The 22,944-nt window shown below is 39.6% G+C and overlaps 1 pseudogene; it reads left to right on the top strand.

Annotated features, from left to right (window-relative positions):
- LOC108695902 overlaps positions 1-22,266 on the top strand; it is a 75,248-nt pseudogene extending 52,982 nt beyond the window's left edge.
- Positions 22,267-22,944: the final 678 nt, after the last annotated feature.

Genomic DNA, 22,944 nt, shown 5'->3' with positions numbered 1-22,944 from the left:
ATCACGGGACCGCATCAACGAATAGATGCGGCCGCAATCTGACGGGATTTTTTGTCCCATCCGATCGAGATCTGGCCGACTTTCAGCCAGATCTCGATCGGTGAAGCCTGTCCGGGGGCCTAATACACGGGACAATAAGCTGCTGACACAGTCTGTCGGCAGCTTTTATCGGCCCGTGTATGGCCACCTTTAGACTTGTGCAATGTAAATCAGTGATATAATATTTGGAGGCTGTGAAATGTAAGATCGGTGCTCAGTAGACTACGCGTTATTGGGCAGAGGCAATGGGGGTTGTGCAATGCACTACAAGACTAGAGAGTAGGTCATACAACTGAATCAAATGGACAATAGCCAGGACTGTATAGCTTACTGAGTAGGTGCTCATTGGGGTGTTTCAACATGTTGCAGGTGCACTGTGCATTGAATTGAAAAAAAAATAGTTGGACCCTCTTTGAGTATTCAGGGTTTTGGTAATGAAGCTGCACTCATTCTGTTATTTCATCAGAACAGATCAGGTGCCATAAGGTTCAGTTTCTTAGACCTTGGACTTGTATTTTTGGATGCACTAAACCAGTGGGTCCCCAACTTTTTTTTACCGTGAGCCATATTCAAATGTTAAAAGAGGCAGTGGTTGGCTATCTGGTAGCCTTTATGTGGACTGGCAGCCTACAGGAGGCTCTGTTTGGAAGAAGGGATGCACCAAATCTATCTATTTTGGTTTCGGCCAAACCCCCGAATCCTTTGCGAAAGATTCAGCCAAATACCGAAAAATCCGAATCCTAATTTGCATATGCAAATTAGGGGTGGGAATGGGAAAAATGTTTACTTCCTTGCTTTGTGACAAAAAGTCACGTAATTTTCCTACCCGTCCCTAATTTGCAAATGCAAATTAGAATTCGGATTCGGTTCGGACAGGCAGAAGGATTCGGCTGAATCCGAATCCTGCTGAAAAAAGCTGAATCCTGGACCGTGATTCCCTATTTGTAAGTACATCAAAACTTGACTCCATGACACAAATTCAAAAATAATAATATGCTTTGAGGCCGCTGGGAGCAACATCCAAAGGGTTGGTGAGCAACATGTTGCTCAGGAACCACTAGTTGGGGATCACTGCCCTAAACAGATTCCATGTCAGTCAATAAGACTTATATGTCCTTATACCCAGCCTCTTAAACTGTACTGGCTATGTAGCACAATCATTCTAGTAGAAGAAAAGTATTCACCGCTCAACCCAGCAGCAAGAGAGGAATTAGAATAATAAAAAATCAGTCATAAGAACAGGAGTGGGAAAATAAGGGGCAGAATGCTGTGTAAACTAGTAACAACTCACTAAACAACTGGACCAGAACAGCTCATGTCATTCTAATTATTGTAATAAGCTTAATTTCAATAAATTAGCCTCCCCCACACATGATGCAGCAGAGGAAGGACACATGACTCTCTGGACAAATATAGCTCTTCGTTAAACACAGTCCTTCGTTTTTCCATCTTTAATATTTGTGGGAGAGTTTGTCCTTTGCACATCCTTTTGAGTGACCCAATTTTTTTTATCCCAGATCTAGCGTTAAAATCAGTGACAAATGCTGTATGCTTACAGGGGTTGTTCACTTTTGAGTTAACTTTTAGTATGATGTAGAGAGTGATATTCTGAGAAAATGTATCTTCTATAATTTGTGGTTTTTGAGTTATTTAGCTTTTTATTCAGTAGCTCTCCTGTTTGCAGTTTCAGTGACCTGGTTGCTAGGGTCCAAATTACCTTATCACCCATGCATTGATTTGAATAATTGACTGGAATAAGAATAGGAGAGGCCTGAATAGAAAGCTAAGTAATAAAATTTAGCAATAACAATACATGTGTAGCCTTACAGAGCATTTGCTTTTAGATGGGGTCAGTGACCCCCATTTGAAAGCTGGAAAGAGTCAGAAGAAGAAGGCAAATAACACAAAAACGATAAGAAATAAACAATGAAGACCAATTTAAAAGTTGCTTAGAATTGGTCATTCTATAACATACTTAAAGGTTAAGATTGTAGCTATCTATATTAGTTATGGTGTCAATCCCACCTGGGGCATGGCCTATGATCCCTCCATTCCTTCCTCTTTCATTTACATAGTGCTCACTGGTGGAGGAGGTTCAGGGGCACAAGGCATATATATATATATATATATATAGATAGATATATATATATATATATATATATATATAATAATTCTATAACATACTAATGGTGAGTCACCCCTTTAAGATGGGAATAAGGGCTACAGGAACATTTTCCCAGAATGGGGCTCACCAGCCTGGGCCCACCAGGATATGTCCTTGTACTATAGCAAACCAGTCTGACCCTGCCTTTGACTTCTCACCGGTGCTCGTCTACCATTTGAGCAACCTTGGACATCACTTGTCATTTAATGGGGAATTACTGAACTAAGTTTTACTACTTTCTTTTGGATAGAGTATGAGTCCTAATGGTTGAAGTTCTAGCTAGTGGCACGGTCAGTACTTGTGACAAAAGCATGGGCCATACATGTGGCGTGTATTTGCTGGTATCCCTTGCCCTATGAACTTTAGTTGCCAACATGTGTGAATAAGAATAAAAATGCATCATTTCTTATTTAAATTGTGTTCTATGGGACTGTTGCCTTTGTCCTTTTTTGGAATATATGATCCTGTTCAGACTTGGAAATCCAGAGTTAGACATTCCCATGTATAGATTCACACAATCCTCCCGTAATATCCACAGTGTGATGCTACATAAAATGAAGAGTAGTGCGATTGGCGGACATGCCTTGCTGCTTGCACAGCGGAATCTATGAATTTTGGATGACCACATACATGCCCGGAATGTGTAATGGGTCTGTATCTACAGTACGGTGGTGCTTATAAGTCCATTGCTTGGCTGGTTGTATTTAGCATTATAGTTTTACTTGAACAAATATGCAACTCTTCAGTCCAGACTGATGTGACAGGCCATCAGCAGAGCCAATTAGGTGAGCGCCAGGTGCATCAGGGAGATGGGTCGGTACCCTGCTCTCTCTGCTGGGGAGGTCAGAACTTGCCTACAACGAATGAAATCCATTAAAGCAGATCCTTCCACTATGCAATAGAAAGGCAATTGTTTTTGTGTATTTACCATATGGGGGGGGGCTAGGTTCTCAAATAACCCTCTGTATAACAAAATAGCCGGCAATACAGTAAGGCAAGATGCTCTGAGATAATATGAGTACTAAGGAAAGATGGGGTCCGGAGGAGTTTTAGCTGTTGACATTGGGGGTATAGTAAATGTGGGACTGTGTGTTTAGAAAGGCAGGACAGTGCAAGGGGGAACTGTGTTGGCTACAGGGGATACTCTTTACTATTTCACTGTACATAAGCTGCTTTTAGAGAAAAGCAGAAAAAGTGAACACCCCCACCATTTCCTTCCTCCTTTAACCCCTCATGTATCCAACCATTAGTGTTGCCACCTGTCCGGTTTTGAACTTGACGAGCGAATAAATTCGCCAGGCGAATTTCCACGCATCAAAATTATTCCAACACCCATTGCCTTTAATGCATTTGGACAAAATAAACGTGCATGTAAAAACTGTCGCTTGCGTCAAAAATTGGTTCGCGTCTAATTTTTTTTGATGCCCATTGACTTCATTGCGTTTGCAAACGGAACAGATTCGCCCATCACTACTGTCAAATGAAAATACCTGCCCGGTTAACAAAGTCTGAAAACCTGGCAGGCCTGTCCCCTGCTTCCTGGGGCAATCACAGGCCACCACGTCATTGGCCCTCTCCTTTGTATCACTGGCCCGCCACTTCACAGCAGTGCCCCTTCATGTCATTGGCCTGCTCGCCCCATTGCATCATCGCCCCAACTCTGCAGTCACTGGTGCCACCCTCTTTCTGGATTCCAAGGTAAGAAAAGGTGGCAATCCTACCAACCATCCCACAGCAACCCAGGAAAACTACAATTATACCCATAATCCCTAACGCCCTCCTCCGGTTCCCTACTTCCTAGCCCTGTCATAATCCTATCATTCCCACTTCCTTGCTCACTCCCCACAGGATATCTGTATGTATACAATTATACGTATGTATAAATATACTGTGCCATTTCCAGAGCCCAGCTTCATTTATTTATCAAAAAAATAATAATCAGCTAATATTCTGCCACTCACGGTCTCCATATGAAATTGAGCAGAATGAAATGTAACCCAGAGAGGTTGATACTGTCTGCAAGAAAGGCCTGCTGTTCAGGAATGATTGAGTCTGATTGGAAATAAGTGCATTATTCTGATTAGTGGGTTATAAGCAAATTCTTGACTAATTTCATGAGGATTTAATGCAAATCATATGCAAACAAATATTTTCTGCTGACTCCGGCAGCTTTATACTGAGTTGGCTTATGTATCATTTATTAAGTGAGACTTACATACAGTATTATATCACTTGTACAAATAGCTACTTCTTAATGGCTTTTATCTGGTCCGGAATGATGATTTCAACACTCCACTGCATATTTAACCCCCGTTGGGTTTGGGCAAGTGGCACTTGCACTTGGCTACTTGTAAATGATCTGATTTTGGATGCCACCTACTATTTCACATTTCATATATCTATTATTCTTGTTTCAGTGGTACATGTAGTTACAACCAGCAGTGTAGAGACTAGCTCAGACATATACAGTGCTGATTTCAGAAGCAATTTACAAACAACTTTCAAGATCAGTTGGAAAGATGCTGAGAATTACATTTGCTTATTTATTTCGGTGACATGACACTTGTGGTCCCCCCCTGTGCAAAATTGATATTAAATGTCCATATTTAAGTGTTTGGGGAGTAAAGGACAAAGATTGTGATGTTAATAAATGTATAATTATTATAAATATATATTATTATTATAAATATATTACTGGCTCACTTAAATGTATTTCATTTATTTTTCACACAAAAGCAATTATTTTCATGAATGAATTAATTCAATTGTCGTAATTTTCCCTTCATGTCTAAATGGGCCCTGTTATCTCAATAATGCAGGCTCGTTGAGACACTGTGGCCTGTATAATGCACCTTGTAATTGGTCCCCATAGATACATTTTGGGAGCAAGAGACTTGCCTGGTAAATTTAACAAACCCATTAACAATCCTAATGTCCCTGCTGTCTCTAAAGTTTTTTGACTTATGCCTTTGGTTTATAGCTATGCCTGATCCCTCTAATTATTATAATATACTCACTGAAGACTTTAATGAGTTTGCTCCTGCCAAGTCATGATGCACAAGACCCAAACATCTCCAGCCTTAGTATATAGCTCATACCAGAGCTTTCCAAAGTTGCCTATGTTCTCTTGGGTGCTACTGCCTCATAGACAGATTTTTGCAGCTTCATATGCGCACTGCTCTTCTATAACATCAGCTTGTGCTTAGGCAAACAAATCCACTTTACTACAATCATTAATCGACTCTCTAAAAAACCACGCACAACTTTTCTCTACCTTAAATTCATGACTTTACCCTTCCACATTCCCTCCATGTACTTCAAGATCAAGATATCGCTGAGCACTTCAAAAGCAAAACTGACATTATAAAAATATATATCTATCAACCCATCCATCTTCCTCCCTTGGCACTCATCAGTCTCTTTTGTGCTCCTTTTCCCCTGGTTTCCTCACATTTTACTGCCTGTCCTCTCAATCCTGTCTCTTTCCAAACTTCCCTGCAGTCCCAGCCCCTGTTTAATTAAAGACATAAACCATCTATTCAATCTTTGGTCCTCAACTGTAATCTGTCCCTCCCAATTAAAACTCATAAAAAATGGTTTCTTGATCTCACTATTTTGGTAAAGCATTCTGATCTCTTTGCTTCCATCAATCTCTGAACTACTTGAGCCCATAGAACATAACAAGCAGACCTATATTGTCTCTGATCACATCTTATCCTTATCTCATTCCTACTAGGGATGCACCGAATCCAGGACTCGTTTCGGTATTCGGCCAGGATTCAGCCTTTTTCAGCAGGCTTTGGATTCGACTGAATCCTTCTGTCCGGCCGAACCGAATCCTAATTTGCATATGCAAACTAGGGGCGGAGAGGGTAATCACGTGACTTTTTGTCACAAAACAAGGAAGTAAAAATTTTTTCCCCTTCCCACCCCTAATTTGCATATGCAAATTAGGATTCTGGTTTGGTATTCGGCCAAATCCTTCGTGAAGGATTCGGGGGTTCGGCCGAATCCAAAATAGTGAATTCGGTGCATCCCTAATTCCAACAATCTGCTTTTTGTCCAAAAAAATCCATCAAAACTACTCCAACAATGACCTGTTATTTGTGAAAGACAAAAACGACTTCTCCTAAATCCTAGTACCTTTTATCATGGTTGATCACTTTATAATCCTATAACTCCCACTCCCCCTTGACAGTCTCTTGTTGGCAATGGTGGGAGCAGTGCAAGAAGAATGAAAGGTTTTGGGCACATTAGGAAGCCACATGCAGATCAGACCAAAAGTTGTTGGTTAAAAAGTAGAAAAAAGTTTATTTAAACAATCATCTCAAACCTTGCGTGTTTCATGTCCCTCAGACGCTTAATCATAGGATTCAATGGTGGGAGCTGTAACAACTGTAAGGCTGAGTTCATGGCGGCATCCCCATTTTGCTCTACTGAGTCTTGTTCTTCACATCAACAACTACTGTTCTTATTGCAGTGCTTATATCCTGTAGGGAGTCACGGGAAGACCCTTTGGTAATTTATTTCATATATTGACTAGATATTAAAGGATTTTGCTCCTGCTGTTATTATTATCATGTATTTATATAGCACCAACATATTGCGTAGCACTGTATATACCCAATGCAGCAATATTTGGAGATCAAAACAGGGCAGTATTCAAATGGCCTTGTAGCGGTTACCGGATGATCTGCACAAAGATAGAGAAGTTTAATTGGGACTGTTTTCAACATGGCACCAAATTCCAGCCTTGGTCATTGCACACCGTAACCACATATCGTTATGACCACTTCTTACTGAAAAAGTCGTTATGTTTGCTGCAAAAGATTATGACACCTTCAAGCACTTCTTAAGAGAGCGCAATTAAAATTCGCAATGCAATAACAGTTTAAGGAACAATATTACATTGCGAGATGTGGATTTTTATTCTTATTGGTGCAAATTGTTTTGCTGTTTGCGACTTTTATCACATTCCCCCATTAATATGTTAGAAGAGCATCTAAAAAAAACATGCATGATTTCCCATCTGTTGGCAGATATTTATTTTTCACTTCTGTGGATGAAATTCACCAGGGAAAGAAACACGATTGTTTTTTTTTTTTTGCACCTTTTCATGTGGCATTAAAAGCTAAGGATACTCTGGATAAAATGCCTGCACATAGATAAAGAAGAGGATTTGCAAGGTTCTTTAGAATTATTATGAGCCGTTGTTTATTTGCAATACTGTAAAACAGGATTAAGTGGCTTTCCTGTCCACTATCTCACACCAATACAGATGCAAGAAATAAAACCTATATCAATTTAACATCATTTCCTAAATAACCACAGTTGATAAAATATAATAAAATACCCTAAACTTCATATGAAAAGAGGAAGCAAACAAATAATATATTGAGTAATACAACTGGCCGCATAGTACATAATATAAGGCATATGGGAAGACACAGCAATAGATGGAACAACACCAGTAATATGGGCAAGCTACATGATTTGGTTCATGGTATCCAGACACACATCTGTCCAACATCTTATTCTCAAACCAAGGGAGTTAATATAAATGTGGTTCTCCCTTTGTTGCCATAACAGCCTCCTGCCTTCTAGGAAGGCTTCCCTCTGATGTTGGACTGTTGTGGGTAGAATATGTTTTCATTTAGCTACAAAAGCTTTAGTGAGATTGGGCACAGAAGTCAGGTGATTAGACCCTGGCATTCTAATTCATACCATGGGGGTTCAGGCCAAAGCTCTCCCATTATTTTGTACAGACGTTGCATTGTACATGAGGGGCATTATTGTGCTTATATGGGAAAGAGCCTCCCCCATACTGTTGTCACAATGTAGGAATCATGGAATTTCCAAAAATATTGTAAACTGCAGCCGTATTGGTTTTCTTTTAATGGGAGCAGGATTTCTAGCTGAAACCCTGGAAAACAAACCCAGAGCATTATTTCACCTACACCAAACTTATGGGCATCTGTCAAACCCACTTTCACATCCGATTTCAGTGACTTTTACATCACTGCAGTCGCTAGCCATTGCAGTTGGTCATGTTAGGTTTATGTGCTGTTTTAAAGGTGGAACAAACCCAAAAGTTAAAAAAACCTACCCCCTACCCTACATAGACCCCCTCCCTGCTCCCCCAAGTGTTTTTTAACTTTTGGGTTTGCTTCTCGTTTAGGGCTAGTCCACACGGGGAGATAGCGACGCGTTTGCGGTCGCGGCGACAAAGCGCCGCGACAGTCGCCGCGACCGGCGCAGGCGACAGTTTTGTATGGGCGCCTATGTAAAAACGCCTGTGCTAACCACACGAGGCGATGCGCTTTTCAACAGTCGCCTGAAAAAGCCTGGCGAGGCATTTTCAGGCGACTGTTGAAAAGCGCATCGCCTCGTGTGGTTAGCACAGGCGTTTTTACATAGGCGCCCATACAAAACTGTCGCCTGCGCCGGTCGCGGCGACCGCAAACGCGTCGCTATCTCCCCGTGTGGACTAGCCCTTAACCTGTAAAAATCCCGTACTACCTACAAATAATGCTACCATTGCTTCCAGAGGCAGTTTGGAACTCAACAGTGTTTCATCTGAACATTTGTCATTATAGGCAGAGTGTCCTGATACTGTTGTTTACAGACACTTTTGGCCATATAGTGTATAGTACGGAGCAGTATAATTAAGGACCCTTGGAAACCTTTTAATCAGAGAACTCTGAATCACGGGAAAGCCACCTGTCCATTATGCAAATAATTACATTTTCCCCTTATCTCTGTAATAAGAAGACACTACTTTTTGTATTTTATTTTAACTAGGGCACATACTGTATTGGTTGCAATAACGTATGGGATTTATTTAGCATTATCCAGAAATCCCCAGGTCCCAAGCATTCTGGATAATAGATCCTATACCTCTCTCTCTCTCTCTCTCTCTCTCTCTTTCTCTCTCTCTCTCTTAAAGAGAGAATTTAACAAAGCACGTTTACCAAATGACCCATTCAGCCAGATATTTTGTAATGCACTTTAAAACAATAGCCAATTACAGATGCTCATTAATGCTACATTGTCTAAAATGAAGCAACATTCAGCAAGTTCCCTTAATGTGCCCACCGCAAACCCCCCCCCCCCACCACCACAGACATGAAATTATCCTTTATCAGGAGTTTTAGCTTGGGCAGCTTGTCGGAAGGTTTGCTGAGCTATCACTTTGATATGTTCGCTCTATTTGGCTCACCTGTCTTTCAATATTAATCAGCTCCAGTTTCTGAATATGCAGCATGTTTCATCTTTAAAGTGGCATTAAATCTTGCAGCGCTTGGAACTTACTGGGAGTTCATGCAGAATCTGATGGTTGGGAAGAATGAAAAGCGTTTAACCAGGAGACTTTATTTCTTCAACACAATAATAAACTATTAAAAGGTATCTGGTAGCTGGGCAAGATATGTAAGCCTTTTAAAGATTTCCTTTCTCTTTTATTTTATTATTATTATTATTATTATTATTATTATTAATATTATTTAAGTTCTTGCTGGCTAAGAATGCAGTTTTGGCCTTATTGTCTCCTGCTGAGATATCTTCTATATAATTTTCCATAGTTCCTCTATGGTGTCAGACTGGGCCAGTGGGACATCATGAAAAAACCCGGTGGATCTCAGCCTTTATGGGTGCCTCTGACCCAGGACTGCTCTACTGCCTGTATCGAGGACTGCTCCTGCACCTGTACTGTCTCCTTTCCTCTCCTTACCCTGGATCCAAGCTCACTCCTTGATCATAGGTGGAAAGGGAGGCAAAAACTTATTGGGTGGGGCTCACAGTGGGAGTGGGAGCCAGGCCCTTGAAGTCAGTCCTGGTGGGCCCCGGACATTCCAGTCTCGCTCTGTCCCTTTGTTTTGTTACAAGGAAATAACAGACTTAGCAGTCCATAGGTTGTATGGTCAGCCATTCCTAGTTTATGGCAAGCCAAATGGTGTCATAAATGGAATACTCTACAGCAGTGATCCCCAAACAGTGGATGTTGCTCTCTGTGGCCTCAAAGCTGGTTATTTTTGAATTCCATTCTTGGAGGCAATATTTAGTTGCTTAAAGACCAGGACCAGGCTCAAGTTGAGTAGACCCAACCTGCACCAACACCCTACTACCCACTATTCATCTCATACCCCCTGACCTGCAGATACCTAACTCTCGGCAGGATTTTGAGAAGAATTCCCTTGTCTAGTACAGAGAGATGATATCAAAATGTCAGAATAGGAATACTTTCCTGTGCTGCCAGCGGTAATGCTCTGTATCCATGTCATTTGGTTAGTCATTATCACACCCCAGCTGGATATGCTGCTTTATGAATAAATCATTCGCTGCTAAAAACCAAATCATATTACCCCTCAGTAGGAACCGCAAACAATAAAGCCTGTTCGGGCAGCTCACGCATGTTAAAGGGGAACTGCTGTCTAGGAAATGCAAATAAACCATTAAAGGTTTGTTTGGATTGAAATATTTGCTGATATGGGACCACACATGTTATTTGCAGAGATTTATGAGAAGAAATTGAGTTTGATTCAGTACTTGGAATTACTATTAGGTTGTATTACTCTGTTTTATAACAGTGCTAAAATAGCCTTATAATTATGTTTCCTTATTACTGCTCTATGATATTATGCTTGTGCATCATATCAATGAAAGTGAAAAGTTAGTTGGATCAATAATCAAGAATAGTAAAGATTTACTAAAGTATTTTACCTTGCAACACGTAGTGCGCAACAATCAACCATTTTATGCACTTTGCACACTGGCTGGTGCATTTAAATAATGGCCACAGGTCTCAGCTCCTCTTTCAGAGTGCTTAAGACTGAGGGGGGTGATTTACTAATGCTCGAACCTCTAGACTTGAGCATTCCGTATTAAAATCACACGTGTTCCTAAACTGAAGCATGGTTTCCATAGTGCTTGAGCCTCGAAGCTTGAACATTTGGGTACTAAAATCATGTGCGAGTTCTTAAACTTAGTTTCCACATCCAAATACCTTGGCTTGCTGCTGATCGTTGTTTTCTCTGACAAAAAAATAAAAATCTTGACTTGCTGACGATCATTTCTTTCCCCCAAGTGGATTTTTTTTTTAAAAACCTGCCAAGCTTATTTTTTTGTCTGAGAAAACAACGATCAGCAGCAAGCCGAGGTATTTGGATGCGGAAAGCACACTTGAGTTTAAGAACTCGTGCATGATTTTGTACCCAAAAGCTTGAGTTTCAAGGCTCGAGCATTAGGAAAATCGGCCCCCAAGAATTCCATTATTCCCTGTTCCTTTTTGCCTAAGGCATAGAGGAGATGCCTGCAATATTTGATTGACAGCTGAGATTTTTAAATGAGCTTACAACAGCTATGAATGCTTTAATAAAAAATAGAAATTGGATTTCATGTTTAATTTGACTTTTATTATACAGATTTTTTTGTCTGGGTGACAGGTCAACTTTAAAATGGTTTTGCTTGGCTTGATTATTCAGAAAACATTGTGAGACACTGAAGCCATGAAATTCATAAATGTGGCTGAAATTCAATTTGGCATTTGGGAGTTGCAATGTATAAACTGTCAGCCTGTGTTCTTTTTAGGGTCACAGAACTTTGAGGTGGCTTCTTACAATCTCCTGCTACTTCTTAAACTTTTTGTAACCTTAAACTGCAATAGGTTGAACATGATTGACTATAATGCAGTTGTAACAGACCTCAAAATGTATTTATTTAATCTATTTCCCCTGAGCCATCTGTACTTCATCAGCAGATATATACATTTAACTAAGCATAAGTCAAAATCCCCCGGCCCTCTGTTCCCCTGCTTATCCCAGCAACATTAGCGGGGATGGGCTTCTCCCTATTAGTATGGCCCTGGTTCCCACAAAAGCAGACACCTTTCTATATCCTCCTAGCAGACTGATAGCTTCCCTTGTATGGGGGTGTGTGGATCTGGTGACCATTGGTGAGGATCTCATAATCCTGATCATGTGACACTAGACTAGGTTAGGGGCAGTGTGATGAACAGGAGGGGCATGGTGTCTAACAGTCAATAAGTCAAAATCATGATGAAAGAAATAACATTCACTAATACACTATTCTGAATTAAGTATAAAAAAATTTATTTCCTAGTTACTGTTGCCATGGTTTCTCTTCCTTTGCCACTCAACTCTAGGAAGCTCAGAAATCCCTAAATGGGTTAGTTTGATTAGGGATAACCTTGAGATGCGTGTACTTAGTCTTCCATTGGACTCTCCTCTTGGCTCTTCTGCTTTGTACAAATGTAAAATATTAGGTCAAGGGCAAGAGGATACATTTTAAATTGCTTTTTTTCCCCCATATATCATAAATCACTGCAAAGCAGCCCAAACCCATCTTCCGTACACATTTCAACTTCTCATTGACCTTCATATAAAACCCATAAGTCTTCTAGATGCTTTGATTGCTTGCGGGCTGCCCTCTCACTGACAGACATGCTCCTATTCACTCTTGCTCTTGTGGTCCGACTCTTGATGCAGCACAGACAGATTATTTGTTCCATTCATTCGAGTCCTCCAGTGCCTGCTGGAAATGCAATTCTTTAAAAGAACCTTGAGATGTTAAATATAACCCAGTATGTGTTCTAAAAATACATACAGGTTGTAAGTTATAGAACAGAATGCAGAAACTGAAATTGCTCATTGAATAATGATTCAAAATTATTCATCAACATTTACACTGGTAGACCATGTTAAAGTCCAATCTTGGTGCCAGAGCTGGTGCCATTTCTGTGATGAAGCCAATGATGGAAAGCAAAAAAGCTACACTGGAACTTTAAAAGCTGAATTTCTATGTGTTGTTAACCAGAATTTCAGCTTTTAATATTGTAGAAAGCATGCTTAGGGGTTTATTTATAAAAGGTGGAGTTTGCGAGGTTTGTGAGGTTTTTTTCTACCTCGAATAAACTCACAACTCGAATGTTTGCTTATTTATGAAAACACTTAAATGTACATATTTAGAATTGAATGCAATCGGGGGGAAAAACGTGAATACACGAATTGAGATTTAGAGCGAAATAAACAAGAAAATCATGACGGCTAAAAACATTTTCGAATGGTTCAAGGGACCTCTACCATTGACTTCTACATGACCTTGGGGCAGATTCACTAAAGGGTGAATTGTAGCCAGTGACCGCTTCACACACATCGCCAGACGCAAATTCGCTACCACTATGCTAATTCTCTAATATGCAAAGTTGCGTCCTTTGGCAGTGCGAGCATTTCATAGCGAAGATGCTCGATCATTCGTTTGTGCCTATCGAAAATGTGATGTGATTTCTGGCGAAAAGTCGCTAGCTTTAGCCACTTCGCCCTTTAGTAAATCTGCTCTCTAGATAGGTTTCAGCTGGAGTATACAGTATTTGGATTCAAGCTTTTTGCAGCTTTGGGGCATGATAAATCTTCAAAAATTCTATTTTTTTATCCTGAAAAATTCAAACTGAAACTACACGAAAAACTAGAATTTTTCAGGAAAAACACAACTCGACCTTTGATAAATAACCCCCTTAATCTCTGTATACTAACAAAGTTGTGTAGGGACCTATAAGTGTAATGGCCGTTATGGCTTCATTCCCTACCAGTGCCTCATTTGCCTATTGCTGGGTTAAACCCATGTAACATATTTGTATATTATTTTGCAAACCCAATTCATTGGCCCTATGTTGATGACCAGATCCTGCATCACTGTAACATAGTTCCTTCCTCTTTGGCCTGCACCAGTTGATCTGGGTGGATGATCCATTGAGCCTGGTTTCAACAAGGCCCCAGTGTTAGGCCCTTAAGGGACAACCCCTTTAGAGAAGTTGAGGTACAGGTACCCCGTGAACAAGGTTTAGCTAGTGTCCATAATAGCCATTGTTATAACACTCTCTAGAGAGAGTGAGTAAGTGAGCTTCAGTTAGTAAGAACAGTTTCAAGTGCCAACAAGGGGGATAGAAGGGAGTAGCTCTCCCCCAGGCTCTGCTTTGCCTGTAGTGAAGGGATCACAGGAATTAGGTAATTGTTCTATCCCTGTTCCACGTCTACTGTAAGGGATCTGGTCCACTTGAGGTACTGACAACCTGGAAGGTGTATACTTCAACTCCCACTGCTATTCCTTCAGTGGTGCCATTTATGCTGTATCTGCTACATCTTTGATTGTACCTGACATTTATTGCTCTACCTTATGTGTGGTGCTTTATCATTGAATAAAGCCTGTGTTATTGTTTTGAAAAGAACCCCTGGCATCCTTTTTCTATTCTTTTACACTTTTGGCAGTAAAGCGGCGTAGTTTAACAACATAATCACATGCTCTTTCCACTTAGTGAAAGCCCATCATGGTGAAAGAGAGTCCACTGTAACCCATGCTCTACCCCTCTAGTTGGTATTTGTCAATTTAAGCCAAATCAGGCTTATAGTTGTTTTATTATTTTCTGCACCCCAGCCTAGACAGATTGCACTCATAATATTGGAAACAAGTGAACAGCACTATGGACTCTCCAGTCCAGTCCCCGTTTGTTTATTATACTAGCAATTTCCATCAAATTCAAAGGTCCACCCATGGTTCACCAGAGTATAGGAGCCTTCCCACAAATCCAGGCTTATACACTTGTGTCCCTTATCCCCCACCCTTGTATCAGTGCACACAAAACGTAAATGCAGGGGGGGCAGCCTTAGACGGCAGCAGATCTAGAGGTGCCACTGGTTACAGTTGTCTCAAGGGTCAGCTGCCATAGGTCTTGCAAATACTGAGGCCAATTTGCTGCTGCCAATACTATTCCTATTTCCCGTGCTATTCACATATTTCCTGGTGCTTTGTCTGTACTGTAACTGAATCCAATAATATTTGTTTATTGAAATAACATACAGTATATATAAATCATGAATAATCTTAACTGTGTGCATGTATCCATTAAAACCACCAATGCATGGAACATGCCCTTACAACTTGCCTGTCCCCAGTTCCCGAGCTCTCAGTAGTGCATGGGAATACAGAAGGCCAGTGTGGTGAGAGCCACTCGAAAACAGATTTTTCTGACTTCCACCCGAAGGATGGATCCATTGGCTTTGCGAAGATACCGGCATGAGAGGCACAGGCCGAGCAGATGTGTTTGTCGGTAAAACAAGAATCACAGTGAAGAAGCCTCTGTGCATTATTTAGAGAAGATGAATCATTTCAGGAGATAACCATTTAACGTCTTGTATTACTGAAAGAGAGAGAGCAAGAGAGCAGAAATGCGTTAAGTTGCAGATTGAGAATATTACATTAGAGGTGAAACCAACCCATATATTTTTTGTATCTTGCAATAAAACTAATTATTAGTGGGAGTTTAGGGTATATGTGCAACAGGCTAGGTGTTTACCTACGAGCCAAGCAAATATAAAGCTTCTTTTCTATATCTGCCGCCCACCCACATTATAATAACATGTCAGCTTGCTGCAGGCTTGAATGCAAATTAAAGGGGATGTAAAACTAAAAGAACAAAGGTAGCCTCATAAAAGAAATGTAATTCTGAGTAACTATATCCAATGATTTGAATTTTAGTCATCAATGTATTTGCTATTAGAATCTGTCCTTTTGTGCCCACCTGGTTCTATTGCTGATATTATAGTTTCCACGTGACTTACATGATCCATCAGGAGTTTGTCTTCTGCTTCATTGTTTTAGCAGTGAGATCCAGTAGGACAAATCTTAAAGGGGCTGCTCATCTTTGAATTAACTTTAAGTATGATGTAGAGAGTAGTATTCTGAGACTATTTGCAATTTGCTTTAATTTTTTTTATGTGGTTATTGAGTAATTTAGCCTTTTATTCAGCAGCTGTGAGAATACCTGGTGGTCTAGTGGTGCGGCTCCCGCTACTTCCTCTTCTGATGCGCAATAGATGCACGCATCGCAATATTTCCGAGCCTCTGCCACGAATGATGTGTCTGACGTCATCACATTCGGCCCAAAATTCAAATATTTAAAGAGCCACTGGCCAATTGTTCATGGCCAAATGTAGGTCAATCGTTTCTGGGTGCGATTTCTAGTCTGTCTTGTCTGTTCCTGACTGTTCTTGACCATCCCTAGTTTGCTGTCTGTCCTGACCTTTGCCCATTTACTGTCCATTCTCTTGGATCCTGCTTTTGTAGTGCAATACTGTTGGTTTGACCCGGCCTGAATTTTGCATTTCCTTCTCCTTTAAAGGTGCTACCCCGGGAAAATGCCCCTAACTCTTTACTTACCCTTCGGTACAAAATTCTGTCCAGTGAAGTTCGCGGCAGCCATCTTCCAGCTCTTCGGTAATCTTCAGAATGAGAGCTGTGCTTCGACAATTTCCGTGACTTTCGCTGCATGTGCAGTCGCGAAACAGAAAATTGCTCCAACTGCACATGCAACGATACGGCACTTACTTCCTGAAGATTACCGAAGGTTGCCCTAAACTCCGCTGGACAGAATCTGGGGTTAGGGGCATTTGCCCGGGGTAGCAGCTAGGCCAGGGGGAGGAGGGTCTATGTAGGGTAGGGGTAGAGTTTTTTTTACTTTAGGGTTGAATTCTCCTTTATCAAGGGACAGACACACACTGCTTTCAATAGCTGTTATATTTACAAATAACTTTAAAACTATCTGAAAATATTCAGTTAATGTATTGCAATATCTTATAAAGATGCTTAGGATTCACTTTCTTTCATTCTTTCGTCTATTTTTATTCCTGGATTCCATTCCCTTTGTTTGGGCAAATGCAAAACTTTTTTCATTTGATGCCTGCTGAGTGAAGCAGTGCCCTGTGCTTTGGAATAGACTATTTTGTTATTAAGTTTGATCTGCAAAGTCAAATAAACATGATGCCAAGTCTGTTTACCTCTCCTAGAGAGGAGAAGTATCAATGCAACCAACAGGGGCGTAACTACAGACCCTGTGGCTGCAGGGGGCCCCACATTAATATACAATTTCAATAGATATTGGTAAAACAGGTCAACTTCTAGACTAGACATTTTGACTGTAATATTTTCTCTGTGTCTGCTCTTGTGTGAGCGGAATGTGGTGAATAAAAAAAATTATAACGTTACGATGCTGCACGTGGCTGAGCTTGTCATTCTGTTAAAAAAAGAAGTCGGCATCAGTGGAATTTGTAATAGAATCCCCTGGTGCCTACAACAGAATACTCGTAGAAGGAAAGAGCAAGCTGAGCTGATGTACTAATCTTCACAAATCTAAATGCTTTTTTCTGTTACATAGTCCACGTCTGCTAAAATACCAGTGTGCTCTATCAACTGTCTATCATCATCTTTCTATCATCTATCTACTAATCTAGTTATTTATGTATCTATCTACTGATCTATCACTATCTATCTATTATCTATCTATCTATCTATCTATCTATCTATCTATCTATCTATCTATCTATCTATCATCTATCTATCTATCTATCATCATCTATTTAATTATCTATCTATCTTTCTATCTATCTATCTATCTATCTATCTATCTATCTATCTATCTATCTATCTATCTATCTATCTATCTATCTTTCTATCTTTCTATCTATCTATCTATCTATCTATCTATCTATCTATCTATCTTTTTGTTACATAGTCCACGTCTGCTAAAATATCAACTGTCTATTGTCATCTTTCTATCATCTATCTACTGATGTAGTTATTTATGTATCTATCTACTGATCTATCACTATCTATCTATCTATCTATCTATCCATCTATCTATCTTCTATCATCTATCTCTCCATCCAATTGAAATGGAATGTAACTGTTGGGGGGTTGAGAAGATGCTAAACAGCGACCCAGAAGGGATGAGGGCTTGATGAAATGATGGAGGATCTCAAGAGGATGGGTGTCAGAGGTCAATGTACGAAATTTGCAATGGGCTAAAATGGTTAAGGAGGCCAGAACATTGCAAAGGCTGTAGCATTATCAGAAGAATTCTGCACAGCTTATTAGCACTTAATCTAAATATATTATGCACTGCTAAACAAATTTCACTATAAATATCAGATGGTTAATGAACCATACAAGATGCGTCCTTAAAGGGATGAAATAATTATGCACAAAGTAGCTAGGCTCAGGTGTCTATAATTTTTGACTTGGTGCAACCTACCCTGCGAATAATCAGACTCTAGCGTGGATTCATATGTTAAATATGTGAGATTTATTGTTTGAGAAGATAAACAGACATACGAAACATGCATAAAAAGGTGTGAAGAGGCACATATTTGTCATGTGTTAATGTACATAGCATGTTATATTGCCCGTAGCTTGTTATATTGCTGTTCCCATAGAAAATGGAGGCAGAGCCAACCATCGATACATTAGTCACAGCCAGCTGAGTTTTACTGAAGTGATGACATGATATCCTCTTGCTTGATATTTTGCTTCCTAACATTATCTATTTATGGAGAAGTCACATGGCTCTGTGTCTACAAATGGGAGTTTTGATTTTTGGCAGATGTTATAGTTGTTCCGCTGATCGGAAGCAAATAGCACAGTTGTCCTGACCTACAATCATGCGAGGGATCTAATATACTCCTCCCCTCTCCATTATTCATGAATCTTCATTGCGGCTGCTTGCGTTCTTCACTTCACACCTTTTCCTTGAAGAACTACACGAAAATAGATTGTTTGCAAGTCATTACCCCTTTTATCTAGGCATACACATTTAATTGAATGTAATGGCTTCGCTGGATAGGAAGACTATATTGCTCATCTATTGCTGTCGTTAATCAGGTTGGCCACTGACTGCTACATTTTAAATTATGGACAGCTGTGGTGGGTCATTACTGTTATAGGGCTGGTACAGTTAAAGTTATAGGATCCGTTATCCAGAAACCCGTGATCCAGAAAGCTACAAATTATTTGAAGGCCATCTGCCATCGACCAAATAAATAAATAATTGATATTTTTAAAAAATATTTCCCTTTTCTTTGTAATAATGACAGTACCCAACTTAAAGTGGCCATAGACGTAGAGATCTGCTCATTGGCGATGTCGCCAAACAAGTGGATCTCTCCCCGATATGCCCACATTGACGTGGGCGATATCGGGCTGATCCGATCGTGGGCCCTATGGCTCATAATGCATCCAACATAAACACTCAGATCCAACAGGATTTTTTAACCTGCCCGATCGAAATCTGGCTGACTTTCAGGCAGATATTGATTGGGAAAGCCCGTGAGATGGCACCACACACCCGCCAATAAGCTGCTGGCTTGGTCTATAGGCAGCTTTTAGCCTTATTACATAATTAATCCTTATTGGAAGCAAACCAATTCTATTGGGCATATTTAATTTTTAAATCATTTTTTAGTAGACTTAATGAATGGAGATCCAAATTACAAAAATATCTCATATCCAGAAAGGTCCCAAGCATTCTGGATGATAGGTCCCATACCTGTTTATAAAATATTGCATTGCTAGTCATATTTCTTGTTAGGCTTCAGTTACTCTACTTTGAAAACATTTTAATAGGTTCTGATTGGCTACAGGTTGATTTTAGCTTTCAATCTGATTAAAAACGGAAAAGTGAATTAATTGATATGAGCAGGATTTAATTACACCTTGGAACTATTCATATTTGTCCCCTACTTTAAATGCCACATTTAGCCTGGTGGGAGGAATAAAAAGAACAAAGCTTTACTATGTATAAAAAACTCATTCATGGATGAAGAAACGGAATAGCTATTAACACAACAGAAAATGACATGGTGTAAAAGGGAGAAATGTGCTGTGTTTTCTGCATTGGCACCTGTGGAGAGGTGTGGGTAAAGAAGACATGCCTTGGGCATTATCAGATATAAATCCAGCACTAGCACTAAAGTCTAACAGAGATATCATTTTTTATCACCTTCAGAGTGTCCATTAATGTATTAGAGCTGCACCAAACCCATTTATAGATTCTCCATGAAATCTTTTTCCATGAAGGATTTGGCCAAATACTGAACCAAACCTAAAAACCTGATTTTCATATGAAAATCTGAGTAAAATAAATAACAATATCTCTATTCAAACGCTATTGCCTTGAGTTGACCTCTCACGGCTTTATGGTTTCATACTGAATTCTGCTGAACACCACGGGACAGATTTATTTATAACCTTGAACTGGGGAATCCAGAAGTCTGATAATTTCATTGTTTATCAGTGGTTTTCTGACAGTCAGGAAACTGTCACATTTATTAAAGAAGATACCTGTATCAGTTTGGCAGTTTGTGCCCAACTGTTTATAGCAGTTGATTTCATTATGACCATGTCATGTTCCTGTCTGTTCAAATACAACCCAGATCTACTAAACTCTTCACCCAATTACATATACGTCCAACCAATTTGGGGGGTCTACAATCAGTGTCATATTGAGCTGTGCAAGGCCCACCAGGGCTACTACCTTAGCGCCGAGCGCGTGTGCACCGAGCCGGCCACCCCTGCCACCCCTCCATTGAGCGTGTGCGTTTGTGTGCAGTTGCTCTATGGTTTTCAGATGGTCGCGGCAGGAAGGAGCCTGCAAATCATGGATCTGGGCCTGCGGGGCCAACCAGGTTTTTTTCCCATGTCCAGTTGGCAAAGTCCGACCACGACTTTTAGTATGTTGTAGAATGGCCTAAGCAACTTTTCAATTGGTCTTCATTATTTATTTGTGAAGAAAACGGCAAGCACTCCTGGAGCCACTCGTAGGTAAAAACAGCTTTTTATTTCAGTCGGTTAAAACATGCAGTCCTGACGCGTTTCGTATCTCACCGATACGTAGTCATAGGCATAATCAACAAAGTAACATAACGGCTTTTTAAGTTACTAAACCGGGAATGACATGTTAGATGACACTATATCTAATTCTCCCTAGATTTCTTTAACTCCTTAGCGTACACCTTCTTAAAACATTAATTATAAAATACAATTTTCACAAAATGTTCCAAACTGACTGAAAACTAAACTGTAATGAAAATGTGGCATATCTAACTCTATGAAGCCACATAACCTAAACCTACATTAAATATCAATCGATGTTTCCAAATTGTATCTCTTTCTCAATAGTATGTTGCCATTGAAATTTCTAAGGCAACTAATTAAAGTTACTATGTGCTAAAATAGCTACATTCTCTTCTCAAATGGAAACACAATATTGAACGTTAATACTATAACTTTCTTAAAGGATTGAAGTCAAAACAATATTCACCAGATATGATATAAAAGTGCCTAACGTAAGCGAAATAAATTGAATGAAGTATAGTTTAATAGAGACAAACGTTTCACACATGTTGCATGCTAGGTAATAAATATATATATATATATATATATATATATATATATATATATATATATATATATATATATATATATGTATATATATATATATATATATATATATGTATATATATATGTATATATATATATATATATACACGTAAGTACGGTAAATGCCATTGCTAAACTAAACACCGCACACGGCTGCAGGAACAACGGAAAAAAGGGAAAAGAGGGAGAAAACCCCCTATTGAAGCACTCTCATTATTTAATTATTTTATTATTTATTTATTATTTTACTATTCATTTTCTAAATTTTCATACGTTTTTGAATTATTTTTCTTCTGACTCTTTCCAGCTTTCAAATGAGGGACCCCAGTTAAAAAAAACCAAATGCTCTTATTACTCATCTTTCAAATCAGGCCTCTCCAATTCATATTCCAGGCTCTTATTCAAATCAGTGTATGGTTGCTAGGGGAATTTGCTGAAACTGCAAACTGGAGAGCAGCTGAATAAAAAGCTAAATAACTGAAAAACCACAAATTGCAAATTGTCTAAGAACATCACTCTCTACATCATATTAAAAATTAATTTAAAGGTGGACACCCACTTTAATGAAAATGAGAAATACTACTATGCTCCTACTACACTACTTCACAGTTCCATTGCCTAATGTCCTTTTATTTTTTCCACAGGGATTACATTATTCTTTCTTTATCCTGGTGTCAGTTGTTTGTAGTGTACAGGAGAAGAAATACATCCATATTGAGAGTCATTCAACCATAATTAAAAATGGAGGGAAAAGTGCTGCCATTTTGGATGATCAAGAAGCTTAGAAACAACCTCTACGCACATGGTTGCCTAGCAACCCACCACAGCACACACAAAGTGGCTAAATCAAAAAAGGAAGCTCAGCAGGAAGCTCCAGGGAGAGTAGCTATTTTTTTTTCTTATTTCTTGCCAAAATATTATAAATGTAACAACAACAAAGGAAAAGCTGCAGAGCTGGGATGAAAGTGCCAGCCTTGGGCAGCTGATACATTTTTCTTTCATGTACGTAACTTGCCTGGATCTCTATAACTCTTTCAACTCTATTATTTGCCTAGAATTGGGAAAAAGCCAATGGAGATATGCCTTAAAGGATTGACAAAGTTTGTTAGAATTGCTGTTAACTAATATTACCATGTTAAACTACACATGTATGTGTTACAAAAGACGTAGGGATGGGCGAATTTGACCCGTTCCGTTCGGCAAAAAATTTGCCGCCAGCTAAATGTTGCCGACGCCCATTAAAGTCTAATGGGCGTCAAAAAAATTGTCTTTTTTTTTTACGCACGACGCTATACAAGTCTATGGCCGTCATTTCCGCGGCGAAACAAGGCTAAAAAATTCGTCCATCCCTACAAAAGAGTGAGCAGGACATTACTGGCCTCATTACACATGGAGTGTTCACCTTTGAGTTAACGTTTACTATGATGTAGAGATTCATTTTCTGAGACAATTTGAAATTGGTT

This window comes from Xenopus laevis, chromosome 7L (assembly GCF_017654675.1).
Source record: "Xenopus laevis strain J_2021 chromosome 7L, Xenopus_laevis_v10.1, whole genome shotgun sequence".
NCBI lineage: Eukaryota > Metazoa > Chordata > Amphibia > Anura > Pipidae > Xenopus > Xenopus laevis.
This window is presented reverse-complemented; position numbering and strand designations above follow the sequence as displayed.